This window comes from Lucilia cuprina, unplaced genomic scaffold (assembly GCF_022045245.1).
Source record: "Lucilia cuprina isolate Lc7/37 unplaced genomic scaffold, ASM2204524v1 Scaffold_4492, whole genome shotgun sequence".
NCBI classification, from domain to species: domain Eukaryota; kingdom Metazoa; phylum Arthropoda; class Insecta; order Diptera; family Calliphoridae; genus Lucilia; species Lucilia cuprina.
The window spans coordinates 1-3,290 of record NW_025809433.1 but is presented as its reverse complement, the minus strand read 5'-3'; the positions used below and the strand labels follow the sequence as shown (position 1 = coordinate 3,290).

General features: G+C 27.1%; 1 long non-coding RNA gene across 1 annotated transcript; it reads left to right on the top strand.

The window, feature by feature from the left end:
* The first annotated feature begins 893 nt into the window (after positions 1–893).
* Positions 894–1,958, top strand: LOC124421181. Its single transcript, XR_006941536.1, has 3 exons — positions 894–1,068; positions 1,129–1,210; positions 1,292–1,958. It is a non-coding gene; the product is annotated as an uncharacterized LOC124421181 (long non-coding RNA).
* Positions 1,959–3,290: the final 1,332 nt, after the last annotated feature.

Sequence of the window (3,290 nt, the reverse complement as noted above, 5' to 3'; positions counted from 1 at the left end):
TTCAGTTCTAGTTCAGTTCTAGTTCAGTTCTAGTTCAGTTCTAGTTCAGTTCTAGTTCAGTTCTAGTTCAGTTCTAGTTCAGTTTTAGTTCAGTACTAGTTCAGTTCTTATTCAGTTGTAGTTTAGTTGCAGTTCAGTTCTCAATTCAAAATTAAATTTTTTGTTAAAAATCAGAATTTTTACGAAAAATTAAAAATTCAAATTTTTTTTAAAAATTCAAATTTTTACTAAAAATTCAAATTTTTACTAAAAATTCAAATTTTCACTAAAAATTCAAATTTTTACTAAAAATTCAAATTTTTACTAAAAATTCAAATTTTTTCTAAAAATTAAAATTTTTACTTGAAATTCAAATTTTTACTAAAAATTCAAAATTTTATTAAAAATTCAAATTTTTACTAAAAATTCAAATTTTTACTAAAAATTCAAATTTTTACTAAAAATTCAAATTTTTACTAAAAATTCAAGTTTTTACTAAAAATTCAAATTTTTACTAAAAATTAAAATTTTTACGATAAATTTAAATTTTTATTTAATTTTTTACTTTTCAAAATCTTTCTGTTTTGATTGAATGCTCAACTAAATTAAACATCCCTGAATTCATCATATAAAAATATTTGTTATTGTTGTTGGTCGGTTCGTTCGTTCGTTATTTCAAATGCCCTCCTCTGCCTGTAATAATGGTTTTGGAGTAGTCAGTCGTTTCTCAACTGATAAGAGGAGAGCGATGATGATGATGATGATGGAAAAATGAACTCCATTCTAAAGTATAGTTTTGTTGCAGTGCAGCGTATAGAATATGTCTATATCAGTATGATGATGATTGTCTGCTGTTAGAGTGTGTGTGTAGTGAGACTGCAATCCATTGCATTGGCGACATTCGATTACTTTTGTTGATTTCAGTTGTTTTACTTAATTCCTTTCTTTCGTTGTCAATTATATGCCTGTTTGTATGTAGAGGGAGCAGCTTATTTCTTCTACTTCTTCTTCTTCTTCTTTTTGTACCCACTGATATCTTTGTATCATAATGGAAAACGAGACTGTAAGGCTGGCATTTAGATAAGCGAGGTAATTTTGTCTGTTTCGCTTGCTCGCTCTCTCGCTGCTCATTCTTATTTTGTATTTTAGTAAAAAGACTTTAAAAAACCATCATCACCATCATCGACATCAGCAACAGCAACAGCAGCAGCAAGCTGAATCATTATCAACGGTATGTTGATGTTATTTACAGAGTGGGGGTTATTGAGTGTAAGGATTAAGGAATTTCTTTTTTTATTATTTGCATTTTTAGATTTATTGTGCTATTGGCTTATTGCGCTGCCTGGTTGACTAAATGTAGCAAAGTGAAGAATAATTTTTTGCATAAAACTTACATATTTTTTACAGCAATGATAAGCAGCACATGGCAACTAAGTTTTGTAAATTGTTAAATTTTCTTTTAATTTAGAAATCTTAAGTGGAAATTGGGAAATAACTAAATTTTTCTAAAATTTAGTTTTATTATTCACCCCAAATAATTGCTATTTAGCTACAAATACGTTTAACATAAAAACTCTTTAACTATTTTTAAATTAACAATTTAACTTTTACAACTACCTGTAATGTAACTCTACTGTTTTGTAATTAAATTTGGAAAAAAAATATCAAAAGGAATGTGTTTGATGCCACGCGCTGATAAAAACGTAAAAAAAACAGAAACATTAAACCAAAAATATCACAACACAATCTTTATTGAAACTTGTACAATTTTAGTTTTTGTTTATAAAATTTTTGTCTAGTTTTTTTTTTTTTTAACTACCCACTCTAGTTTAAATGTTGTTATCGATGAAGAAAAAAAATTACTATAATTTTGGACAAAATACCAGCACATTTCAATGACGACCTGCTTTCTATCTTTAAATAAAAAAATGAAAATTACTACAACTATTAAATATTTAACAAATTACTCAAACCAAAAAAAAAAAATCAAATTTCATAGATTAAAAACAAATCATTCATGATTTTATTCAAAAACTTTTACATTAAAAGCGAAACTGTCTTATTTTAACAACTAATTCAAAATAAATTCTAATCATTAATTTGTCATCAAAGCCAAAAACGTTTAAACTACAACTTTAAATGAAAACTTAATTTAATTAATGAAATTTCTCAATACAAAAAAATGCATAAAAAAAATTCGAAATTAAAAAGCATCCATCGACTTCATGTTTATTTCCAGATTATATTTCTCTTAATTGCTGTTAAAAATAATTTGTTTACGTTTTTTACTTTTGTTTATTTTAAAAATAAAGAAATTAATAATACCTGTCTTTAAATAAAATCAATTGACTTTTGTACTTTATTGCAACGAAAAATTTCAAAACAAAATATCTACCAACTGCAAGTCACTCAAGACCTTATCATTATGTGTTAATCATTATGGGGGAATTATTGTCAAAGATGTTCCAAAAATAAAATAAAAACAAATTATGTTTGTATTTTATTTGTTGAAATGTAAGAAATGTTTTTCAATTAAAAAAATGGACAAATATCGATTTGTTCTTGAACTGTAGACAACACAAGTTAAATTCCCAATTCCCATCCAGTTGAATTTTTATGCAGTTAGGAATTAATTCGGTATTTCAGTTCTAGTTCAGTTGTAATTCAGTTATAGTTCAGTTCTAGTTCAGTTCTAATTCAGTTCTAGTTCAGTTTTAATTCAGTTCTAGTTCAGTTCTAGTTTAGTTCTAGTTTAGTTCTAGTTTAGTTCTAGTTTAGTTCTAGTTCAGTTCTAGTTCAGTTCTAGTTCAGTTCTAGTTCAGTTCTAGTTCAGTTCTAGTTCAGTTCTAATTCAGTTCTAGTTCAGTTCTAGTTCAGTTCTAGTTCAGTTCTCGTTTAGTTCTAGTTCAGTTCTTGTTCAGTTCTAGTTCTAGTTCAGTTCTAGTTCAGTTATAGTTCAGTTATAGTTCAGTTCTAGTTCAGTTCTAGTTCAATTTTAGTTCAGTTCTAGTTCAGTTCTAGTTCAGTTTTAATTCAGTTCTAGTTCAGTTCTAGTTCAGCTCTAGTTCAGTTTTAGTTCAGTTCTAATTCAGTTCTAGTTCAGTTCTAGTTCAGTTCTAGTTCAGTTCTAGTTCAATTTTAGTTCAGTTCTAGTTCAGTTTTAATTCAGTTCTAGTTCAGTTCTAGTTCAGCTCTAGTTCAGCTCTAGTTCAGTTTTAGTTCAGTTCTAATTCAGTTCTAGTTCAGTTCTAGTTCAGTTCTAGTTCAGTTCTAGTTCAGTTCTAGTTCAGTTCTAGTTCAGTTCTAGTTCA